A 26,319-nucleotide genomic window follows, 5' to 3' on the forward strand; every position below is an offset into this window, starting at 1 on the left:
CAACAACAATACAAACTCGTAATGTTTCTCTGCGAGAGAGTAACTGCTGCATTCTGTGTCGCTTGGAGGAATTGACGGTTGCTTCTTTAAGGACTGGTGATGGATCTTTCCCTCCCCTCGTCACCACTAAAAAAGCGGAATATAAGCTACTGCTATATGGAAAACCTTATCAATCTCTCTTACTTGAGAAACGCGCTAGACACCAACGAAAAAACAACACATACGTAAATGGAGGAATTTGGTGCTGTCAGCTGCACATATTTTTGTCGAATCTTCGTTCCTGTCTGCCTGCCGATGGGACCAAACTGCAGCTACATGAAATTTGGTCAACATGTTTAACTACATTAAATAGTTACCTTACGAAATGGCGAATCATTAAAAGAAATGATATCTTCCACTTTCGCTGTATTTATTTTATTTTCTCACAAATAGTTTCAGCCTTCTAGACCTTCTAGAGTGATTTTGTGGTTCTGTACAGAATAGGTGCCTAGCGTGTTGAAACGACAGTGTCTTTAAATGTGTGTTTTTTGTTTTTGTTTTGGTTCATAAATGCTGTCTCGCTGGTTTGACAGCTTGATATTTACAAAAGTTTATAATAAACTTTACGCTGATGTCATATTAATGTTATTAAATGGCACAGAAGAATCCACAGTCACTGTGCACTCAAAACTAAAGAGCATGTACGATAAAATCAAATTCACGCACTAAATTTAAATACACTCCTGGAAATGAAAAAAAGAACACATTGACACCGGTGTGTCAGACCCACCATACTTGCTCCGGACACTGCGAGAGGGCTGTACAAGCAATGATCACACGCACGGCACAGCGGACACACCAGGAACCGCGGTGTTGGCCGTCGAATGGCGCTAGCTGCGCAGCATTTGTGCACCGCCGCCGTCAGTGTCAGCCAGTTTGCCGTGACATACGGAGCTCCATCGCAGTCTTTAACACTGGTAGCATGCCGCGACAGCGTGGACGTGAACCGTATGTGCAGTTGACGGACTTTGAGCGAGGGCGTATAGTGGACATGCGGGAGGCCGGGTGGACGTACCGCCGAATTGCTCAACACGTGGGGCGTGAGGTCTCCACAGTACATCGCTGTTGTCGCCAGTGGTCGGCGGAAGGTGCAAGTGCCCGTCGACCTGGGACCGGACCGCAGCGACGCACGGATGCACGCCAAGACCGTAGGATCCTACGCAGTGCCGTAGGGGACCGCACCGCCACTTCCCAGCAAATTAGGGACACTGTTGCTCCTGGGGTATCGGCGAGGACCATTCGCAACCGTCTCCATGAAGCTGGGCTACGGTCCCGCACACCGTTAGGCCGTCTTCCGCTCACGCCCCAACATCGTGCAGCCCGCCTCCAGTGGTGTCGCGACAGGGGTGAATGGAGGGACGAATGGAGACGTGTCGTCTTCAGCGATGAGATTCGCTTCTGCCTTGGTGCCAATGATGGTCGTATGCGTGTTTGGCGCCGTGCAGGTGAGCGCCACAATCAGGACTGCATACGACCGAGGCACACAGGGCCAACACCCGGCATCATGGTGTGGGGAGCGATCTCCTACACTGGCCGTACACCTCTGGTGATCGTCGAGGGGACACTGAATAGTGCACGGTACATCCAAACCGTCATCGAACCCATCGTTCTACCATTCCTAGAACGGCAAGGGAACTTGCTGTTCCAACAGGACAATGCACGTCCGCATGTATCCCGTGCCACCCAACGTGCTCTAGAAGGTGTAAGTCAACTACCCTGGCCAGCAAGATCTCCGGATCTGTCCCCCATTGAGCATGTTTGGGACTGGATGAAGCGTCGTCTCACGCGGTCTGCACGTCCAGCACGAACGCTGGTCCAACTGAGGCGCCAGGTGGAAATGGCATGGCAAGCCGTTCCACAGGACTACATCCAGCATCTCTACGATCGTCTCCATGGGAGAATAGCAGCCTGCATTGCTGCGAAAGGTGTATATACACTGTACTAGTGCCGACATTGTGCATGCTCTGTTGCCTGTGTCTATGTGCCTGTGGTTCTGTCAGTGTGATCATGTGATGTATCTGACCCCAGGATTGTGTCAATAAAGTTTCCCCTTCCTGGGACAATGAATTCACGGTGTTCTTATTTCAATTTCCAGGAGTGTATATTCATCATTAGCTTTCGCTGTTGTTGGATTGGCCGTGTTTGGAGATAAGAATTACTGAATATAACGTCTGCCTTTTATGCAAGATATGTTTTGTGATACAGACCTAAACAACACAACAACATCTACACTGAGTTTTGGCGAAATCTGATCGGTGTTGTTTACAAACGAAACTCTACAAAATATGAGTATGTATAGCGTTTGTGTGTGTTTCACAACACAAGATATTGCAGATGATAAAAATTAATAAATAAAAGATTTGCGAGGACTAAATAAGCGATGCAAGCTACCAGTACATAATAACGTGTAGAGCGTACTGCGTAGCCCTATAACGTAAAATTGAGGTCTAAATAAAGGAACCCCATTGATGATGGCACATAGATGCTGAAATATGTTTTGGTTTACATGAAAAAAAAATGTTTTGTATTACAGGCGAACCTTAGTATTTGAAAAGTATTTGTTCGTGGATACCACATCTTTTAACATTGGTGAATGTTACGATACAAATACATAAAAATATTATCTCTACCACCATATTCCGTGAAGACTGATGAGAAAAAGGTACTCAAAGTCTCTCACTGTAACACATGATACAAGACCATACACTCAGAGGGGTAATTTAGCGGTGTCAGCCCCGGAGAGCGAAGGTATTGCACGACTGCGGTCTTTTAGTAGGCGTGTAGCAAAAACTGGTACTGATGTTGGTGATGTGCGTCAGAGGCACTGAAATATGCGGCTGCGCTTGTCAGAACCATGTATGGTCGCCGGCAGTCAGGGTCTGTCTTTTAGTGGCCGAGATGGTGCCTCCGTCACTTCTCCAGATGAACGTGCCTACTGAATCACGGTCAGTACCTTCCAGGGAAAACTGACTACCCGTCAGTCTTACGTGACTCAAGCTTACGTGGCCAAAGCTCACCTATCTAATAGGACAAAAAAACTATTATGTCGAAATCTGTTGCAGAATGCTGTTCATCAGCACTGAGGGTAACTTCAAGGTCAGTTTTTGGAGATGGGTTTTTGTCTTTAATGTCTTTTCGGGATGTGTTATCACAAAAGTTTCAGGGATGGTCGTCACATTTCACAACGTATCCCACCAGGTTTTTTCTAGCAGTTTGTTCGCTTGTTTCAGGTAAAGATGTTGACAAATCATAATAAAAGACAAACAAAGGAGACGTTGCTCCAGACATCATTGTTGAAGCAGCAATTAAGACAAAAAAGCTGCAGCTGATTACTTTACGAAGATATTTTAAGAAAATTCCACGACGAAATTGAGAGTGAAAAGATGTTCGTCCTGCCATAACTGCTGGTTATATTCCAAACAGGAAAAGATTTTGCATGATGACGAGAAAGAAAGCAATATGTTCTTCAAGCAACCAATGTTTACTACGGTTTAACGCCAAAAGACATCGGAATTTTCTGTGTTAAATTCTATAAAATGTCCTAAATCTTGGCACGATAATGGATGTGCCAAAGATAATTGTTTTGCTGATTTTTGAAAGACATCCACTTCTATCGATACAAAAACTAGAAGCGAGAAACTTAGCACGAGCTTCTAGCTCCAGTCAGACAAATGTGGAATCTTTTTTCATTTATTTGACAACCGATCTCGGTAGACAATTTTCAATCTCATGAAAGTGATAACGCAGACGAAATGTTTGTTACTTCAGTGTAGAGGCCAGATAGAATAGTAAGCAGTGAATCTAAGCGAAAATGCTCCCAGTGCACAGAATCTAAGAAGTAACCTCACGAGTCATGTGCTCCAGGGCCAAATAACTTTTCTATGTGTGAAAATTGTGGCCGGCCGCTGTGGCCGAGCGGTTTTAGGCGCTTCAGTCCGGAACCGCGCTGCTGCTACGGTCGCAGGTTCGAATCCTGCCTCGGGCATGGATGTGTGTGATGTCCTTAGGTTAGTTAGGTTTAAGTGGTACTAATTCTAGGGTACTGATGTCCTCATATGTTAAGTCCCATAGTGCTTAGAGCCATTTCAACCATATTTTTAAAATTGTGAATGCTCTCAAAAGTGACTACGCTGACGTAAGATATTTACTTAAACAGTTACGTAAATTAATATTTACTGTCCAAACTGATCTGAAACATTTACCAGTTCTGTATCAGTATCATTCTTTGATTTTTTCCTGTTTGTAATACAACCTTTTTAATAATTTCCTTTTCCCCATCTAAAAAACCCGTGACAACCAACCTGGAGTCATGACAGGTTGTCACAAAAATTTACTGTGGCGAAGTGCCAAATGCTGCTGTGGCTTCAAACTCGAGGGAAAATGTTATATTATATTAGGATAAACCCTAATGTTAGAAAGGGATACCGTTATCACTGCCTCTTTAAAAATTAAAGATCATAATTGTGACAATCTGCTTTAGTCTCTTCTACCTAAGGTCGTTTAGTCTAATGTTAGCAGTCATTGTAAATCTTCGGGAAAGGCTGGATGATAAAAGAAATAATAAAATAACGGCGTTCTTTATTGGAACCTTCATGTACAAGCTGTATGCAACAAGCTTTAACTGAACACTGAGCAGTGGGAAACTGAATACTGCGGACAGCAAGGTACGTCGTAACCGCAATGCATGGAAAGTCTAGAGAAGGATGATGATTAATGTAAGACTATATTCACAAGAACCTTTCTCATGTTTATTGATTTATTCCCATCGTTCACAGTCGCAGTATAGGACTGATTCTGATTTCCGAACGGGAACATTCAATAGGACTGACTACACAGACGATTTTGTAACGTGCTTCTTCCGAAACTGCTACCACCACACAGGTTCGGAACGACGAACTACCCCCGTTGAAGAGACTGCGTGCCTGCGGCCGTCTCTGACGTCTCACATCTCGAGTCACGCACACACAATGGGTTTTACGGGGCGAAACCGGTGAGGTTGTACAATAGCTGCCACTGCGGTTGTTGCTGTGTATGCGCAGCAAGCGGCCTTCAGCTTTTTCCGTCTCTTCCCTGCTTTGTTTCATCACCCAAGTGCACGCTCACACCACACTGTTGTTGAAACAGTTTAACAAACTACTGGAACAAAAAGGATGGCATTCAAATGAAGTAATTATTAGGAAAGTCCAGCTAGTTCTATCTGTTTCCGGCACGACCTGTGCATCACATCACGGTATCACTTCAAAGTCAACCAAATTTCACTTTATATATGGCAATCCAAAGAAACTTCCGCAATAGCAGACGAGACTTCTGCAGTTCCACCTTGAACAGGCAATGCATATTTTGTTTTATGGAAGTAAATGGTATACGCTAAAGAAGCAACCGTCCAAATCATCAGTCAGTGCAGGAAAGACATTTCTTAGAAGTGTGGTCGGCTGTGCTTTACTGGATAAGATGATAATGTATCAGAAGGAAACAAAAACTAATACAGAAACAAAAAAGTAAAGAAAGGAATGGAAAAAAGTGACAGGAATGGATGCTAGCTGCCTTAGCTATCGCTCCGTGGCGATATATTTGATGCAGAAATGTAAGAGTATGTATAATGTTCTGGTTTATTTCCATATTTTTGTATACAATCAACGTAAAATCCTGTAATGAATAGTGTGTGGAATTATTCAGTTTCTTTACTGTAGTAAATCAAAAGGAAATGAAATTATGACCGAAGAAGTTATCTTAAGATTGGCCTTCAATTAAGAGATGTATCGAAACATTAGGAAATTACGTGTTTCACTTGGCCTTACTAAACACATAACTGATACACAGACGTTATGCAGATTGGCCACTTCTGAACAAATAAATCTGCCTCACAAAAATCACAATGCTCTCATTTACATATGTAGATGTTTTCAAGGAAAGTGCCGAAGAACACGAATTGTGTAGATGTTCTAGTTATAAATCTAAGTCTATGTACATATACCACAAGTGATTATTCTTATATTGGGCATCCAACGTTGAAACAAAGATATAAATGTATTCGTTCTATATTATATTAAATTAACAGCACTCGTGTATTATTATAGCGAGTAACATAAGGGAGTAAGGAAATGTCTCTGTAATGCATAAAAAAATCCTTTTGATGTTTCTGTTTGATAATTAAGAATATTATCTTGCTTATGACTGTTAGGAATGAATACTTAAGGTTCTTTCAGGATGTTGAAAGTTTCTATCCATGTTCACAAGTGCACTATACAGGTTGACTTTTCGATATGTACCAAACTGTCATCTGCAGAAAGCACAGAATGTGCGACGGTACAGTCGATAATTAACTTCTAAGACGTTTGTTTGTATTACCGAGCGGAGAGACGCTGCCTGTAACCGAACAGGTAGCCACGCGAGAATTGGAAAAAGCAGGTGGCGAGAGACTTCCTGGTTTGTATTGAAAACACGTGACGGAGGAGGAATGTATCATACTCTATCTGATCAAAGGTATCCGGACAACCCTCTGCGGAACTGATTGCTAGACGTCGCGAGAGGCGAACCGGTCAATATAAAAGAATGTGGCGTGTACTGTACTGTACTGTACTTTATTGTCACCAGATAAACAGTCACAGCAGAATGGATCGATCAGGAGAGCTCAGTGACTTCAAACGTGGACTCGAAGAAAGGAAGGAATAGCACTGTGAGGTATCTCGTCGACGTCGAAATTGATGAAACCTTAGCACTCGCACGAGATTGGCACGATGTAATTTAGGGAAATCACGGAAAGAGGAAATTAGAATGGTTGGTCTAGGATTTTTGAATGCTCCTCCTACTGAATCCCAGTGAAATATCGCCTCGCCTGTTATTGTCCTCGAGCTGTACTCAAGACTCTACGGAGAAGCTATTTGTTCAGAACGACACTGATACAAAAAAAGAGCACTGTTTTAAGTTAAAACACTGCTGAACGTTTTTAAGGGTATCAGTACAGTTGTGATTGGAACAGAACGTTTACCGATACATATCAAAAGATTTTAAGTAGGTACCTAGCCTCTCGAAGCAAAAATTTCGATATCCAAATCAAGACAAAAGGACTGTTACTGCTAATTAAATAACTTTGATACAAGTGTATCATCCCTGTAACGTTTAGCAATCGATAGCATTTTTGAGTCTTTCATTTTGGACAGGGAACTCAAGATATAATGATGAAATGGCGATGAGAAAATGAAGGTCACTGCGATCGTGACAGCGACGAGGACTTGTTTCGACGATGCCTCGAGGTTATCATGTGTTTTGGAATATTTATTTATTTATTTAACCTGTTCAGAATACTACTATCGGACGGTATTGACGAGTAACGGTACTGATTTTTAGACGACAAAAGTAAGACCGAAGGAAAGATGTGGCCCTTGGAGACGAAGGTCAGGTTTTTGTTGAAACGGGGAGTCGACAGTGTCCTAACCAAGCCTCGTTCCTTCATTTGCCTTAACAGATGTAGGGAAACCACGGACAGCATAAATGTAGAAGGGTGGAAGGCAGTCTGAAATGCCAACATGCTCAATGCAGTGTGCACTACGAAATATACAGGCTGCTAACCACTGCGCCACCTCATTCGGTTTACTAAGATAAAAGGAAACGTGACAAATAAGTGCTGAATTCCTCTTCATGAACAGAAAGCAATTCAACCTGGTAGAAGTAATCCATATGATGAATGGGCGAAACACGGCTACTGGTTCACATGCTGTGGTCTTTCACTCAAAAACGACACCCTGCATGTCAGCGCATATCAGTAATGATACTTTTAACGAGCAATTATAAACAAATATACCAGTGGATTATATACACTATTTGATCAAAAGTATCCGGACACCACCAAAAACGTAAGATTTTCATACTAAGTGCCTTGTGATGCCATCTACCACCAGGTACTCCATATCAGCAACCTCGGTACTCAGTAGACATCGTCAGAGAGCAGACTGGGGCGCTCCGTGGGACTCACGGACTTCGAATGTGGTCACGTGATTGGGTGTCACTTGCATCAAAAAATAGCTCTGAGCACTATGGGACATAACGTTTGAGGTCATCAGTCCCCTAGAACTTAGAACTACTTAAACCTAACTAACCCAAGAACATCACACACATCTGTGCCCGAGGAAGGATTCGAACCTGCGACCATAACGGTCGCGCGGTTCAGACAGAAGCTCCTAGAACCGCTCGGCCACAACGACCGGCTCACTTGGGTCCTACTTTGTACACGAGATCTCCACACTCGTGAACATCCCTGGATCCACTGTTTGCGATGTGATAGTGAAGTGGAAACGTCAAGGGACATGTACAGCACAAAAGCGAACAGGCCCACCTCGTCTGTTGACAGACAGAGACTGCCGACAGTTAAAGAGGTTCGTAATACGTAATAGGGAGACCCATACCATCACACAGGAATTCCACACTGCATCAGGAACCACTGCAAGTACTATGAAAGTTAGCCGGGAGGTGAGAAAACCTGTATTCCATGGTCGAGCGGCTGCTCTTAATCCACACATAACGATGGTAAATGCCAAACGACGCCTCGCTTGGTGTAAGGAGCGTAAACATTGGACGATTGAACAGTTAAACGTTGTTTTGAGTGAGGAATCACGGTACACAATTTGTCGATCCGATGGCAGGGTGCGGGTATGGCTAATGGCCGGTGAACGTCATGTGCCAGATTCTATAGTACCAACAGTAAAATTCAGAGGCGGTGGTGTTACGGTGTGGTCGCGTTTTTCATGGAGAGGGCTTGCACACCTTGTTTTGCTTGGCACTATCACAGCACAGGCCTACATTGATGTTTTAAGCACCTTCTTGCTTCTCACTGTTTTAGAGCAATTCTGGTATGGCGATTGCATCTTTCAACACGATCGATGACCTGTTCATAATGCACGGCCTGTGGCGGAGTGGTTACACGACTTAAAATCATGCACAGAGACCTGACCTGAATCCTACAGAACACCTCTTGGATGTTTTGGAACACAGACTTCGTGCTAGGCCTCGCCGAGCGACATCGGTAGGTCTCGCCAGTGCAACACCTAACTGAACGCATGCCTGCTAGGATGGAAGCTGTCATCAAGGCTGAGGGTGGGCCAGCACCACGTTGAATTCCAGCAATACCGATGGAGAGCGCTACGAACGTGTAAGTCATTTTCAGCCAGGTGTCCGGATACTTTTGATCACATATTGTACATCCTTTTCATGAAGTACCACGCTATGTCTGAATTCCGAACGTTCGGAATAACATGATCTCATTGCTCTGAATTTTGTCAGTATGTTTCGGCAAACAGTCTATGTACTTTTCTGGCAACTCGAAGACACAGTATCTGAGTCCCACTGTGCTCGTTTGGCGTGCGTACAAATCGCCATGTCTTCGTAAAACTTCCATCACTTCAGGGAGCCAAACTAGCAGTTAACAGTCTTGTCGTCTTATCTCGGATCTCTCACTTATTCGACGTAGATATAGTTTCAACAATTGGAATACATTTAGCATAGGGTAGGGGAAATTACGTTTTGAGGGCGTTTCTGTGACTGCATAGCGTCACTCGCGACTAATTTTACACCATGTCTATTACAGCACAACATGCATCTGCTCGGCCACCGAAAATCTTTTGATAGGTAGCAGACGGAGAAAATGTAAGTTGTTACTAGCGCCTTAAATGTCCGGTTTTCTGAATAGGCGACAAAACCCCAAGAGAAAATACGGGAAGGGTAACAGATCAAATAAAGCCCTCGGAAGAGATGTCATGTCAAATCTCTGATTCAACTGCTTATTAGACCTTTACACATGAGACCTATGACATCATGGACCAATGCAAGCGTGCACTGACTACGGGGCCTATCGTATGACTGACCAGTAAAAACGTGCTTTCACTATGAAAAACAAGATATCACAGATGAACGAAAGTGTGCCCCAACGGACTTGTGCCCTCACTATTTGCATGATATGTGAAAGGGAAATGAGACGTCGCCTCACTATGGCGCCCGTTACATGACAGAGCAATGAAAGTATGGCTTCACTACAGGCACAACATGTTGTTGTTGTTATTGTTGTTGTTGTTGTTGTCTTCAGTCCTGAGACTGGTTTGATGCAGCTCAACATATGATGGAGAAATGTAAATGTGCTGTCGCTACAGGCATAGGATGGACAATTTAAAGTCTGACCTCACTACAGGCCCACGAGACTCCCAGTATTTTGAATCCAATCGAGAATCTTCGGGACCACCTCGATCGGGGTGTTTGCGCGATGCGTCCTCAACCGAGAAATCTCTCGCAGCTCGCCATGTCACTGGAGTCGGCATGGCCCCACCTTCTAGAACGTCACTGGCTGTCTACTTGCACGTCACGCAGCGGTCCGTACCGCAAACGGTGGGTATTCAGGCTTTTGACAGGTGGTCACATTAACGTGACTGATAGTGTTAACAAATGCTTATTTCTAGTTTTGCCAATGCCGGTCCAAATGTCGGATCCAAAATAAGCTGCGTTTAGTCTTGTGTCCGTAAACTCATACATAATTTCCTTGTACAGTTCTACATATACATTTATACTCCGAAAGCCACCCAATGGTGTGTGAAGGAGGGCACTTCACGTGCCACTGTCATTACCTCCCTTTCCTGTTCCAGTCGCATATGGTTCGCGGGAAGAACGACTGCCGGAAAGCCTCCGTGCGCGCTCGAATCTCTCTAATTTTACATTCGTGATCTCCTCGGGGGGTATAAGTAGGGGGAAGCAATATATTCGATACCTCATCCAGAAACGCACCCTCTCGAAACCTGAACAGCAAGCTACATCGCTATGCAGAGCGCCTCTCTTGCAGAGTCTGCCACTTGAGTTTGTTAAACATCACCGTAACGCTATCGCGCTTACCAAATAACTGTGTGGCGAAACGCGCCGCTCTGCTTTGGATCTTCTCTATTCCTCTGTCAACCCAACCTGGTACGGATCTCACACTGATGAGGAATACACAAGTATAGATCGAACGAGTGTTTTGTAAGCCACCTTCTTTGTTGATGGACTACATTTTCTAAGGACTCTCCCAATGAATCTCAACCTGGCACCCGCCTTACCAACAATTACTTTTATATGATCATTCCACTTCAAATCGTTCCGTACGCATACTCCCAGATATTTTACAGAAGTAATTGCTACCAGTGTTTGTTCCGCCATCATATAATCATACAGTAAAGGATCCTTCTTTCTATGTATTAGCAATACATTACATTTGTCTATTTTAAGGGTCAGTTGCCATTCCCAGCACCAAGTGCCTATCCGCTGCAGATCTTCCTGCATTTCGCTGCAATTTTCTAATGCTGTAACTTCTTTGTATACTACAGCATCATCGGCGGTGGGTAATCAACTGGTTCCAGGTTGTGGGCACGCTGTAAGTGTAATGGACAGTAACAATTGCTCTCGAAGGACTGTTCTTACGTTCGTCTTGTTCATCTCCATCTTACGTGCAATTTTACGAATGCTGATTGAAGTCTCCCGCTCCACATGTGCAAGACAGCTTCCTCAAATTGCAGAGTTCTTACCGTCCGACGGCGTCTCTATCCTGGTAATCTGCTAAATGACCCGGTCTCACGCAGACGTTGGTACACAGCAGCAAAGGTCGTATGATGCGGGATAAGGCGATTAGGATATTATTGTTGATAAACCCGCTGTGCAGCTCGTCCGTTGTGGTGCGCTACGTAGTACGCACCAACCACATCAGTGTACTCACTCCAAGTGTATCGCTCCATTAGGAAACAGAGACAATGCACTACTACACTGGTGGACATCAGCTGCCTACAACTAAAGAGCGTAATATGGCCTCCACCGGTTTAAATGATCCTCATAGGAAAAAATGACATTAGGGAAAAATAATTGTTTTGATGTCCCCTACAACCTTCCAGAGTTTGTCGGTTTAAATACTTCTCACCCTGTATATATTGTGAAAATCAATGGTCCCATAACACTCCGCTGTGGCACACCAGAGGTTACTTTAACGTTTAACGTCTGTAGACGTCTCTCCATGCTCTGTTCTGTTGAGCTCGCTTCTTTGCTGGCTCGCCTAATCCACACCGCACGAGGCTGTCGCCAGCACCACGTGAGGCCATCACCGGCGTTAAATAATTAACGTACTTTGCAGCGGAGGTTCTTCTGATGGTTCTCTTTTGACCTGGCACTGATAAAAGTTTCAAACTCGGTTAACTGACAGACGTGAATAACTGGTCACACGAAATTCACTACTTAAAAATGCGTCGGTTGACGACACGGGTTGTTAGAAATTGCGAATACCGTGCCCAGAAGGCATCGCGGTCTGTAATTGCGCCGGGTTGGCACAGTCTGGAGAAGACAGTGGGGTGGAGTGTGGCAGCAGGGGCTCTAGACGGCCAGCAAGGCGGCGGCGGCCGGCCGAGGCAAGAAACGGAGCCGGGCGAATGAAAGGGCCCTTTGAGAGCGGCTGCGGCTGTGGCTGGCTTTCGCGCGGAGGAAGGCCGCGGCTGACGCACTCGCATTCGGGCCCGACGGTGCGTGCCTGCGTCGCGCGCTTCGCGGCCCGCCTCAAAGGAAGCCAGCTGCTGCTGGACTCGCTGCCACAAGCAGCGGCCTCTTACTGGCGGCGGCGCGTAGCGTCGCCTCAATAGCAGCTCGCTGTACACCAAGTGACGCACGTACAGGCTTAACTACCCAATCTGTAACCTACGAGGCAGCGTACGGCGTGCAGTCTGTGTGTTGTGTTCAAAAAGATTTCGAGCTTGCAGCCGGTCGTCGTTAGCTTCCATCCACGATATTTCGACTGGACAACTGCCAGCCATCCTTCGGTGAGCCATCGAAGACTGACGAAGACTCCCTCCGTTCCGCAATATACAGGGTGTTACAAAAAGGTACGGCCAAACTTTCAGGAAACATTCCTCACACACTAAGAAAGAAAAGATGTTAAGGGGACATGTGCCCGGAAATGCTTAATTTCCATGTTAGAGCTCATTTTAGTTTCGTGAGTATGTACTGTACTTCCTCTATTCACCGCCAGTTGGCCCAATTGAAGGAAGGTAATGTTGGCGTCGGTGCTTGTGTTGACATGCGACTCATTGCTCTACAGTACTAGCATCAAGCACATCAGTACGTAGCATCAACATGTTAGTTTTCATCACGAACGTGGTTTTGCAGTCAGTGCAATGTTTACAAATGCGGATTTGATGTATGGATTAGCACGAGGACACCTGGAATGGACGAGGCAATTCTTCGTGCAGTTGACGATAACCCTAATGTCAGTCAGAGAAGAGCTGCTGTAAAAGGTAACGCTGACCACGTCACTGTATGGAGAGTACTACGGGAGAACCAGTTGTTTCCGTACCAAGTACAGCGTGTGCAGGCACTATCAGCAGCTGATTGGCCTCCACGGGTACACTTCTGCGAATGGTTCATCCAACAATGTGTCAATCCTCATTTCAGTGCAAATGTCCTCTACGGATGAGGCTTCATTCCAACGTGATCAAATTGTAAATTTTCACAATCAACATGTGTGGGCTGCACGCAATTGTGCAATCACGTCATCAACACAGATTTTCTGTGAACGTTTGGGCAGGCATTATTGGTGATGTCTTGATTGGGCCCCATGTTCTTCCATCTACGCTCAATGGAGCATGTTATCATGATTTCACACGGGATACTCTACCTGTGCTGCTAGAACATGTGCCTTTACAAGTACGACACAACATGTGGTTCATGCACGATGGAGCTCCTGCACATTTCAGTCGAAGTGTTCGTTCGCTTCTCAACAACAGATTCGGTGACCGATGGATTGGTAGAGGCGGACCAATTCCCTGGCCTCCACGCTCTCCTGACCCCAACCCACTTGACTTTCATTTATGGGGGCATTTGAAAGCTCTTGTCTACACAACCCCGGTGCCAAATGTAGAGACTCTTCGTGCTCGTATTGTGGACGCCATTCTCCAGGGCTGCATCAGCGCATCAGGGATTCCATGCGACGGAGGGTGGATGCATTTATCCTCGCTAACGGAGGACATTTTGAACATTTGCTGTAACAAAGTGTTTGAAGTCACGCTGGTACGTTCTGTTGCTGTGTGTTTCGATTCCATGATTAATGTGATTTGAAGAGAAGTAATAAAATGAGCTCTAACATGGAAAGTAAACGTTTCCGGACACATGTCCACATGACATATTTTCTTCCTTTGTGTGTGAGGAATGTTTCCTGAAAGTTTGGCCGTAGCTTTTTGTAACCCCCTGTATAGCGTGCAGTGAGTATTCCGCGCATGCGTCAAAATCATATTGACAGACGAACCACACCGCTCGCCTGCAGCGTCCCCGCTGGTGGAACTGCAGAATTCAGCTGCCTTCGGCGTTGTCAATTGGCGCTGCCATCGGAGCACTCTGACGTCTTGGTATGGAGCAGATATTAGAGGTGACGGGGTTCCACGCATTATCTAGCTGGTAGCCATTGTCACGTTTCATAAGATTGTCCGTCATGCGAATTTCCACTGGTTCTTTTATGACGGAGTCCCAAAAGGATGTTGCTGTAGCCAAAATTGTTGTCTTGCCATACTCCATGGAGTGTCCAGTGGAAATGCAATGCTCAGCAATTGCAGACTTGCTAGGTTGGGAAAGGCGAGTACAGCGCTGATGTTCAGTGCAACGTTCTTACACTATTCGCAATGTTTGTCCTATATATGACATGCCAAACTGACAAGGTATTTTATAAATTCCCGCCTTCCGCAATACCAGATCGTCTTTCATTGATCCCAGCAGCTCGGAAATCTTCGATGGTGGACGGAAAATCACTTTCACTTCGAAACCGTGGGGGTTCTTGCAACTTTGAAGGAAATGTTGCCAACAAAGGGAAGAAAAGCTAAAGATTTAGTAGGCTTACTGTATTCTTTCTCCACTCCCTGATTCGTTGGCTTAATTGGAAGTGCCTTGCTAATTTGCCGGGTAGAACATCCATTTTCTTTGAAAACCCTCTTAGGTGGGCAAGTTCTTCAGGCTAACTATCTACATTTGACACGACATGAGCTCTGTGTACAAGTGTTTTAAGTACACTTATTGTTTGCGATGAGTGATGGCAGCAGGACGAATTTAAATATAAACCAGTATGTGTGGGCTTCCGATAAACTGAATGCCCCAGAGAGCCATCACTCTTCCGTCTAACTAGCATGTCCAAGAAAGGGAGGTAACCATTTTTCTCTAATTCCATAGTAAACCGAATGTACTCATGAATGGAGCTTAGGTGGTCTAAAATCTCCATAAATTTGTCTTCTCCATGAGGCCACACTACGAAAGTATCATCCACGTACCTCCAAAAAACAGTTGGTTTGAGGGCTGCTGATCAAGTGCTCTCTCCTCAAAATCTTGCATAAAAAGGTTGGCCGCCAAGGTTCTGTGTGTGGTGGTTGGGATACCTGACTGTCAGGAAGAAGGCTGCAGCTACCGTCACAAGAACCCCAATAATCGCTTTCCCTTCCAAGAGCGCAGCAGCAATTTACGTGGTTTTTTTTATATGCTTCTCTTGATTACACACTGGAAGACAAGGAAGTAAAAAAAGAAAAAAACTAAGTATCGCAAAGGACTTATCTCAATGGGACGGAAATTAGTAGATATGATGTATGTGCACAGACAAACAAACAATTACAATTTCGCAACAATTGAAAAATTCCGATAATTTATTCAAGAGAAAGAGCTTCACAAATTGAGCAAGTTAATAACGCGTTGCCTACCTCTTCCCCACCCCTTCGGCAGTTATTAAGCTTGGCACTGCTTCATACAGTACTTCGATGCCCTCGTGAGGAATGTCGTACAAAATTCTACCCAATTGGACAGTTAGACGGTCAAAATCCCTAGTTCCTGCGCGTAATGCTCCAAACATTCTCAATAGGGGAGAGATCTGGCGATCTAGCTGGCCAATGTAGGATTTTCCAAGTACGAAACAAGCAGCAGAAACTCTTACTGTGTGCGGGTAGGCAAAATCTTACTGAAATGTAAGCTCAGCACCGTGAAGGGCAACAACACGGGCCGTAGAATATCTTCAACGTACCACTGTGTTGTAAAGGTATGCCGTTTACAACCAAAGGGGTCCTGCTAAGAAAAGAAATAATACCCCAGACCATCACTCCTGGTTGTCGGGCCTTATTGCTGGCAACAGTCAGGTTGGTATCCCATCGGTGGATGGGGTGTCTCGAGACGTGACTTTGCTGCTCGTTAGGGCTCAGTTCGAAACGCGACTCATCACTGGACTATTCTAGTATAGTCAATTAGATCCCAGGTCGCAGACGTGTCGGGATATGCCCTGGTCAGCCGTCAGATACCAGCCAGACCGTAGCCCACCCACCATACGGCCCGACAGCCAGGTGTGATGGTCTAGGGTGTCCTTTCTTTTTTTTGCCGCGTGAGATTAGCCGAGCGGTCTTGGGCGCTGCAGTCATAGACTGTGCGGCTGATCCAGGCGGTGGTTCGAGTCCTCCCTCGGGCATGCGTGTGTGTGTTTTTGTCCTAACGATACTTTAGGTTAAGTAGTGTGTAAGCTTAGGGACTGATGACCTTAGCAGTTAATTCCCATAAGATTTCACACACATTTAAACATTTTTTTGAATCCAGAATGAGATTTTCACTCTGCGGCGGAGTGTGCGCTGATATGAAACTTCCTGACAGATTAAAACTGCATGCCAGGCAGGAGAGCTTCCGTAAAGTTTGGAAGGCAGGAGACGGGGTACTGGCAGAAGTAAAGCAGTGAGGACGTGGCGTGAGTCGTGCTTGGGTAGCTCAGTTGGTAGAGCACTTGCCCGTGAACGGCAAAGGTCCCGAGTTCGAGTCTCGGCCTGGCACGCAGTTTTAATCTGTCAGGAAATTTCTTTTTTTTTTTTTTTTAATAATTGCATGGAGAAGGGCCAGAAGAGGACCAACGGGTAATTGACTTGCTCAATGTGTAAAATGAACAAATCAGTCATTTTTTCTGAGATTCTAATCATATTTTGTGTGTACATGTTCATCTCATCTCGATCTCCGCTCCATTCCGATGATTTCTTCGAAGTTAGAAGCTTTTTTCCCGTCTCGGAGTATATTTAGTGCCCTCTGGTCTGGAAGAATGTACTGCTTTGGTTGGGAAGAGTGTCATGAGGCCTTTTAGCCTTTACTGAGGCAAGCTGGCCCACAACTGCTGTAACTGATCCTTGATACATAGCATACTGACACTGGGACGGAGTTGACGTCCGAGCTGCTCCAACACATTTACTGTCGGGAAAGAGCTCGGGATTTTGGTAACAACCGGAGTACTCTAACATTACGCAGACAGCACTATGTCACTGTCGCACGAGAGGCAAACGTGACGACGCAGATGTGTGTAACGAGCCATTGTGACAACACAGTTCCCTCAGTCACTACTACCCGTGACATGAAGTCGTACTACATCTATAGCGTACTGTTGTGGCGCCAGAGTTCCCTCGGTCACTATCAGTTGTGACCCGAAGTCAGACAAGCTGGCTCGCCAGACCATGACGCAGAGTGTGACAGCGGCTGTGCGTCTCCAAAACAGCGAAACAACTCTCCAGGTCGCCGCCATACTCGCTGACGGTGGTGATCCAGGGTAGTCCAGAACCTCGATTCATGATGTGCGATGCCATTCATTAGCACTCCTTGCTTCCCGCGCTACGCCATCACTCCAAATGCAACCATTCGTGTCGTGACGTTAACAGCAGCTTAAGTGTGGGAAACTAATTCCTTAGTCCAGCTGCTCCAGCCAATGACGGTGACAGATTGTTTCGGGGGTCTTCACTTATTTTCTGATATCAAGTGCAAAGGTCGAGAGGTTCCGATGTTCTCGGTGTAGAATACGGTCATCCTCTCTTGTGATGATCAGACACCATCCCAAGCGTCAATTAAAATTCTCTTCAGATTTCTGTCCCCATTTATGTAGAAGACACGGTCTTGCAAAAGCGTATGAATATTTTTGAAACACTGTATTTCTGTTGCTCTCTTGCCGATTGAAGAAACTTGGGACGAAGCGCAAACTTCACCTTTAAATCTCCTCAATGACTTCCGTCAATCCAACTTTGTGAGCCCTACCATCGTTCGAACAACAATCGCCGCGAATTGCTCGAACGAGGGTTTTGAAGGCGATCTTTTTTGGTGTTGAATTAACTTCGCTTAATACTCTTTCGACAAACCACAATCTGACATTTAATCTCCAGACGGCACCTTAAATCGCTCCAGACAAGAACAGCTAAATGTTCAAGTGCTTTAAGGATCGTTACTGAAGAAACTGCCCGCCGCCGATCGTATTGCCAAACTTCATCTTTTTTTTATCTAGTCACACGCATTTGAAGTATGCGCGTTCCGCTAGTTTTTTATCCGCAGCCGCAAGTCTTGTATCTCCATCTGCGGGTATTTACATTTTACAAACTACTTTAACACATTCAGTACGCTGGAGCTCTAACGGTAAGTTTGCAACTGACCTGGATTTCACGGGTGCTATTGTCCGGCATCGTGATTTACATTCCATAGGCTACGAAACAACAGGCCAGTGATGACAACTTAGCCTGTCATATTAATGATACAATGCTCATTTTTTCCACTATTTTGCACATATTTTTCGTGTTTGACTTACGACATTAATAACCTAACATTAAACCTTTTCTTGGCAGGAATATGCATTTCACCTCATTCGAAAGAAAAAATACAAGACAAATTACACTTCACGATGATCCCGGAAGAGTCCGAAATGCATCGTGCATTTAATAAAACACGAAAAGTTGTGACTGAAGGCGTTTTTTAATTCATACCTCCAGTGTACTGAACACTGTCACGTTTGAAGCTGCAAAATATGGATAAAATTGAAAAGATAATTGCGATAAGTTACAATCTTTTTTTCTCGTAATTACTGAAACAGATGTTTTGTAATATTACTGTTATGGTTCACCAACACTGGGAAGTCACATGAAGTCATGTTGCAAATTGACACATAATTGCCGGCCGCGGTGGTCTCGCGGTTCTAGGCGCGCAGTCCGGAACCGTGCGACTGCTACGGTCGCAGGTTCGAATCCTGCCCCGGGCATGGATGTGTGTGATGTCCTTAGGTTAGTTAGGTTTAAGTAGTTCTAAGTTCTAGGGGACTGATAACCACAGCAGTTGAGTCCCATAGTGCTCAGAGCCATTTGAACCATTTTTTGACACATAATTCATACTGTTAAATTTTAGTGTTGAAGGTCTTGCGGGGATCTGTACAAATATTATTTACTCCCTAACCACAGATTTTAACAGTTATGTTTTAAGAGTATGGCCAGTAATATTTAGTATAATATCCCGAAAACCTGACAGCGTCCAAAAACTTCAAAAACGAGAAAACACCTTGCTCTGCACTGAGCTCTTGTGGAGGCTACATGAAAACATGCATAAATTTAATCTTTGGAGAGCATCTATAGCAGTGACTATGGTTCCTTGCGAAACTCCTTCGTTTGCTTGTGAAGCCATATTGACAGAAGTATTCAAACATTTGTGACTGTCATGTGCAGGAATATCCTGCCTAAGACAGAAAAAAAAGCTGGAGGTTGTCAGTAAGAGTCACCTTCTGTCCTAGCAGAGACTGACTCAGCAACATTACAGAACACTTGTCTGTTACAAAGACTGTTTGCTTTGTAAAGAGTACCTCCTGGCATTCAGCAGTGCGACGTGCACATCGCAGTTGCCATGGCTTGTTGGAAATATTTTTCTGCCACATTCATCGACACTGCTAGTGGCAAACAGCTGTCATTGTCTACAGTAGTAAACCATATAATGAATGCCAAGTATACACCGTGAATGTGGAAAATGTGGTAGTTAAAGCGTGGCCTTTTTTTCTACTGGCAGGTGCTGTGGAAGTAAAAAAATCTATTACTTAGAAGACAGTCCAGTTTCTTATTTAAGCATTTTTAAAATCTGTCATTAACATATTTAACAATAGTTCCTATGGAAGCTGACAAATAAACAAGTTTCATGTACAGATCTTTTTTATGATCATGTTTACCAGCGAAGGTTGATACTTTCTTAGGTTGAATGTTCATAAGCCTCTAGCTCGAGGGACACCATTTATTTTCAAGAGCAATAGAACATTTTCGCATTTTAAAGCAGCTTAAAGTAGATGCTATCTAATGTCTCGGTCTCACATACGATGTCTCGGTCTCACATACGAAGACCTTTATGAAGAATATGATAAGTAAATTAAGGTAAAATGACCGATAAAAGTTATTCTTTTATCTTTAAACCCCTTTGCTTAATAATAACTCTGAGCATAAAAGTTATGATTGAAACTTAAGAAATAGTGGAACGACATTTATTTCTGAAACATCTGCCAACTACATATACTCCCGTTTTTTAGAGTATAACGCTTGGTGAAGGTCTCTTCGTATTTTTTATGTCACTCCTTCAATCTTTTCACTAGGGCATATGGGAAATTGACAGTGAAGGTGAAGGAACGAGTTGAATCGTTTCACGGTTCACGTTCTATACAGATTCTCCTGACAGATGCCTCAGTCTTTTTTTCATGAGACCAGTATCATCTTCCAAGCCCTCAGCATCTCCGTAACATGTTGTGCTAACTAAACGGGTGATTACATCCATCGTAACGCTCTTCTGTATGCCGTGTGTATTTTCCTTTACACTGATGGCATCAATTCCCGACACACTTGACGATATTCAAGATATGATGTACAAAATTGTTCTTATTTCCTATGTGGTAGATGCGCTACACTTTCTTAGAATTATACTTACCTACTGAAGATACCTGAAGAAACAACAATCATCTTCATTATCGTCATCATAAGTGATTGGCTGTTGCTGCATAAAAACCTCCTACAAGCAATAGTCTTCAGCTATATATATCATTTATTCTCCGCATGTAAACACACAGATCACGACGAAGGATAGTTCGTACCAATATCAGCGACTCCCTTTCCATATCACATCACTCATGAAGCGAGAAAAAGTTGTCAATAAGTCTCTTCTCGTGTTTTCGTAACTCATAGGCAAGATATACGATGGAAAAAGTAGAATTGTTATACTCCCCTCCTCGAATACTAATTCTCTAATTTTATGCTACAGCGCTTTCGCGAGAAGAGCACCGCCATTCTTGCAAAGATTCCCACTCCAGTTCTCTGTCCATTTCTTATCTTTAACTACCGAATCAGAGCGCTTTAGAATTCTACTGATGTCTCCTTCTGCGCCTACTTGATACGGATTCCAAACGCTAGAGCGGCAATCTAAAATTGGCCGCCTTAGTGTTATCCTATGCAGAGGGACTGCACACTTCCATAACACCACCAAACCATGTAAGTATCTCATTAGCTTTCCCATTTCCTGATGTCACATACACATCCGATTTCATATCGTGTCGAAATATTTAAATGATGTTTAAGTCCGTCTGATTCACTGAAATTGATTTATTGCGGTTTTTCCCTAATTCGTATATCCTCTCGCGATTAAACACAGGTCAACCAGAATATTATGAACACCTATCTAATAGCCCGAATGTCCACCTTTGGCACAGGTAACAGCGGCGATGCGTCGAAACATGGAAGTAATGAGGCCTTGGTTGGACTTGGCCTAACATCTGCACACACAAGTCACGTAATTCCCATAAATTCCGGGGAGGGGAGGGGGGCGATGAACTCTGACGCCATCTTCCCAGATCTGTTCGATCGGATTCAGATCTGGCGAGCTGGAGGGCCGTTAACATCAATTGGAACTCGCCGCTGTGTTCCTCGAACCACTCCTTAACACTCCTGGCTTTGTGACATGACGCATTATCGTGTTGAAAAATGCCACTGTCATTGGGAGACATGATCGTCATGAGGTGGCGTACGTGGTGGTCTGCAACCAGTGTACGACAATTCTTGCCCGTCGTGATGTCTCGCAAGAGTTCCACTGGACTCATAGACGCCCATGTGAATGTTCCCCAGAGTATAATGGAGCCGCCAGCTTGTCTCCGTCCCGCAGTAGAGGTGTCAAGGAGCTGTTCCCCTGGAAGACGACGGATTTGCGCCCTCCCATGGGCATGATCAAGGTGGTGTCGGGATTCATCAGATCACGGCACGCCATGCCATGCCACTGCGCCAGCGTCTAGTGGCGATGGCCAGGTGGCCATTTCAGTCGGAGGTCCATCGTTCGAAGTGTTCGGTGCTCTGTGTGTTCAGTCACACATGTGGGCCTATTCTGCCCAGCGTTCAAGTCTGATGTTAGTTCCGCCACAGTTGTTCTCTTTACCAGTCTGCTCATCCTACGACGTCTGACATCTGTAATGAGGGGGTGGTTTGGCTGCCCACAACGTCTGAACGTGGTTTCACCTTGGTTTTGCCACTCCTTGAGCACCTGACAAATCGTGCAGTTTCCGAAATACCCGTGCCGAGTCTCCGGGCCATCTAAATCTTCCCTCGGACAAACTCAGATAGGTTGCGCGCCTTCCCCAGTCTACCCACTGACAGAACGCTCAGTGATACTACATGCACTCTGCGTGTGTCTGACCAGCAATCATTAATGGCCAGGTGACGCTGCTATCGCCTAGACGGATTTATATCTGTAGTAAGTTGGTGGTCACAACGTCGTTGTTCTGGCTGATCAGTTTAAGACGATCTTAAATCTACGACACAGTCCATAGGTTAATTACTGCTAATTAATTTAATGTCGCTGTATCGTTCCTCGTATTGATGCCTATTACGTATAATTCACTTTATCTAGAGAATTTTGGATTCCGATGAGGCTGTTTTCTTGCAGACATCAGTATCGTCAGAGAGCATCACAATCAACCAAGGGACTCGACAACGGCGTAGCTTATCACTCGCATTTACATTGACGATATGATTGGAACGTGGAAACAACAAACTGATGCGGGCTTGAGATTATCACATGACATGTTTTTTAATATGATGTTTTTTTCAGACGATCTTACAGTTGCACAACATACCGAGACCTCGGCACGAAGATCCATCTATAGACTGAACCAAATTTTTAAAGAATATAATATGAAAATATCCATTCCAAAAAACAAAAGTTATGGCTTTCAAAGGAATAAAACTGATGAGAGCCAAGATCAAAATAGGAAACAAAACAATTTAACAAGTTCATCACTTCAGTTAAGTGGGAAATATTATAAGCTAATGGAATGGACTCGAAATTTACAAAAAACTGCAGCAGTATCAAATTATATGCGGAACAGTCAACAGAACATTTAGGAATAAAGTGAGAAAAGACGCAAAAATCATGTTTTATAAGGTGATGGCCACCCCCACATTGCTATTTGGAAATGAAATTTGGACAGTTATTAAAAAGCAAGGAAGCAGTATCCAAGACGCAGAAATGAAATTTCTAAGAGTAATTAAGAAGTGTACAAGATTAGATAGACTAAGAAACGAAGACACAAGAGCACAGCTTGTGATATATGCGATGAATAAGAAGATCAAGTCTAATCGAGAACACTGGCTAGAACATCCACAAAGAAAGCCAGATTTAAGACTATCAAAACAGGCCATAAATTTCAGACCCTCAGGTACAAGATCCATAGGAAAGCCAAGGAAAAATATGGCTTGATACTAAGAAGACGGAACAGGCCTATGGTCTAGACCACGATGGAAGAAGAAGAAGAAGAAGAAGAAGAAGAAGAAGAAGAAGTTGTCCACTATTTCCTACATCCCCTTCCTTAGAGAGTGTAAAAATTTAGTATTACACCCAACAAAAATTCGTCTCTAAGCATTCGATTCTAACGTCCAGGTATTCCTGGAGTAATCATACTCGTCTTCGTCTTCTTCTCCTTCTTCAGCGTATCTTACTCCGCTGCTGGATATAGGACTTGTCGATTGCTTCCACTGTCCTCAATTTTGAGTCACTTAGTACCATCGTGTTCCAGCCACGAACTTCATGTCATCAAGCCATTTCCTTTTGGGGGTATTCCAATGTCTCTCTTGTGGTCCCACGGTTTCCAGTGAACAAGTTAGGGGTCCGCAGCCTATAATCTTGTCGAGCTACGAGTCCGACACATTGGCACTTACAAACTCTGTTAGTGATTCGTTGCCTGGACTTAGTATTTTTGTTTTAGTGACGGTTATTTGCAAGCCAATCATTGTGGAGGCAAGTTTTAGTTCTTAACTCATGTTATAGCTATTCCAGATCTTCACTTATGAGCACATCATCATTGCCTAAATGCATATGTTATCGACATGAGCCTTTGTCATTCCGTTCTGATTTTCTGAAAACGTCTTCTAATGCAAGTGTGTACAGCTTCGGACTGATGTCTTGGCGAACTCTTTGCCGATTGGGATCTTGCTGGTGATAAGCTCATCATGCACTCTGTCACTGTTAACCGCTCATAGACAAAGCTCAGAAACTTTATATACCTTTAAGTTATCCTGGCATTTTCAAGGACCTTCGCGACTGCCAAATCCCCACGGAGTCTACTGCTTTTCGATAATCTATAAAGGTCTGATGAATCCTGGTTTCATATTCATACTCTATGGCTATTTTTGGTTTGAATATCTATGTGGTATGCAGCTCAATAAAATCTGATGACATTACTCAGCGTTTTGCAGTTGCCGAATTTATTACTGCAGGAAAACTTTGACGTTCAGAGATTCCGGTGACTGTTAGCTTTTAGTCTGTCATGCGACAATTCATATTAATGAAACTAACTACGACCTACTTCTAACTCATGGCGTTGTACAGGGGTGTAGACTATATGTTCATTGACTGGAGCCATGGCACAGGATAACTCAGTCACCTCTGCAATCATCTAATCACTATCAATTTTAATAACCAGTTTACGGCAGACTTCGAGAATGAATATTTCAACACAAGAGCGCATGTGCAAACACACACAAACTGTGATAGTAAAACTATGTAAATAATCGCCTGATCCAGAAAGAGGAATTACAAGTTTGAACATCCTAAAGATGATTTACAACTCATTACCTACATTCTCAGTGACAACTGATATTATGTGAAAGCAATTAATAAGGTGAGAGCTCGAACTGCACACAGAGAAACGCAGAATGGATCTACATAGAAAAAGGTTTCCTTTCGTGTACTCGTACGTTAACAGGAATAATCACTGAAAATTACGGCAATACAACCAAAATTTAACTGCATAACAACGGAGCATACTGGTTGTACGGCAAAAAGGTGTGACATCGCAAGTGTATTACCTTCTTTATACCTGCGGAAAGGGTATGTATGGATACCCATGTTGGGCATATCAGTCAGACAAGCATTCTGACAGGCATTCGTTTATTCAGAGAGACCAATGAAATTCCTAAATACGGCAGCATTTTAAAACGAAGACGTGGGTGCTTTCCCTAAGTAAAATTTCTGTTAATTCTGTGTGCTCCACAGGAGAACATAAAGTCTGTTCTATATCTGTGTGTCAATTTATTCTACATCCGCAATGGCGGCATTGATAACGAGCGACTAAACTATCAAACTAATGGAAGCCTTCGAGCTTCTCTGGTTTTCTCCAAATTAGATCCATACCATTTGTAAGTAGGCTGTTTAGGTTTTCTTATTGGTAACGCCACATAGCGCTCTGTATGAAAAATCACTGGCTGTGCTGTGCGCAGTCTGTGGCTAGTTTTCATTGTTGTCTGCCATTGTAGTGTTGGGCAGCGGCAGCTGGATGCTAACAGCGCGTAGCGTTGCGCAGTTGGAGGTGAGCCACCAGCAGTGGTGGACGAGGGGAAAGAGATGGCGGAGTTTTGAAATTTGTAAGAATTGATGTCATGAACTGTTATATATATTATGACTATTAAGGTAAATACATTGTTTGTTCTCTATTAAAATCTTTCATTCGCTAACTATGCCTATCAGTAGTTAGTGACTTCCTTAGTTTGAATCTTTTATTTAGCTAGCAGTAGTGGCGCTCGCTGTATTGCAGTAGTTCGAGTAACGAAGATTTTTGTGAGGTAAGTGATTTGTGAAACATATAGATTAATGTTAGTCAGGGCCATTCTCTTGTAGGGATTACTGAAAGTCAGATTGCGTTGCGCTAAAAAACTATTGTGTGTCAGTTTAAGCACAGTCATGTATAATTTTTCTAAGGGGACGTTTCACATTTACTCTGTCTGCTGCGGCTGTCACTGAAGTCGTGACTATAAAATAAGTAGAGGATAATTCTAGGAGGAACAGCACTTAGTCGAGAGCTTTTTCCTTGGACATGTTTCTTTTCCATGAGGTATCTAACAAACCTTAGCATGCTCATTCTCTTGAATACAATTACAACAGAGTGCATTATAAACAAGGTACAGATCATAATCAAGGTTGTTTATTACGCAGTCT

General features: G+C 43.9%; 1 protein-coding gene and 1 non-coding gene across 2 annotated transcripts in view; one reads left to right on the top strand and one right to left on the bottom strand.

The window, feature by feature from the left end:
* Positions 1 to 26,319, bottom strand: part of LOC126273015 (C-Maf-inducing protein-like) — an 879,384-nt gene that overhangs the window by 671,845 nt on the left and 181,220 nt on the right. The window lies entirely within an intron of this gene.
* Trnas-uga (transfer RNA serine (anticodon UGA)) lies at positions 16,787 to 16,863 on the top strand. The gene has a single exon. It is a non-coding gene; the product is annotated as a tRNA-Ser (tRNA).

This window comes from Schistocerca gregaria, chromosome 5 (assembly GCF_023897955.1).
Source record: "Schistocerca gregaria isolate iqSchGreg1 chromosome 5, iqSchGreg1.2, whole genome shotgun sequence".
Taxonomy (NCBI): Eukaryota; Metazoa; Arthropoda; class Insecta; order Orthoptera; family Acrididae; genus Schistocerca; species Schistocerca gregaria.